The sequence below is a fragment of the Apis laboriosa genome, unplaced genomic scaffold (assembly GCF_014066325.1).
Source record: "Apis laboriosa isolate Shangri-la unplaced genomic scaffold, ASM1406632v1 scaffold71_cov137, whole genome shotgun sequence".
In the NCBI taxonomy this organism is placed as follows: Eukaryota; Metazoa; Arthropoda; class Insecta; order Hymenoptera; family Apidae; genus Apis; species Apis laboriosa.
In genome coordinates, this window is record NW_025224229.1 from 817,480 (window position 1) to 817,876 (window position 397).

Here is a 397-nt window from a genome sequence, read left to right on the forward strand (position 1 = left end):
TAAAAATATATCTATTTTAAACTTATAAATAGAAAAAAATAATAAATAAAATTTATTCAAAAGAATAAGTATAAAAATTAAAACTAAGTTTAACAAATATTAGACGATAAAAATTAATTAGAAATGCAAACTATTATGATTAATTTTCTTATAATATTTTCTTATAATTTATATTTTTTCAAAATATTAATCAAATATTTTTTATTTTTTAATAATAGTATATATATATATATATATTAAATTTAAAAACGCACAAAATTTAACTACATCTATTTTTATAATAAATATTTATAAAAAATATTTTTATATGAAAGAGAATTATCAGGTATGACGATTAAAAAATTCTATTATTAAATATTTAAAAAAATATTTAAAGTATTTTTATTTCTATTTTTAC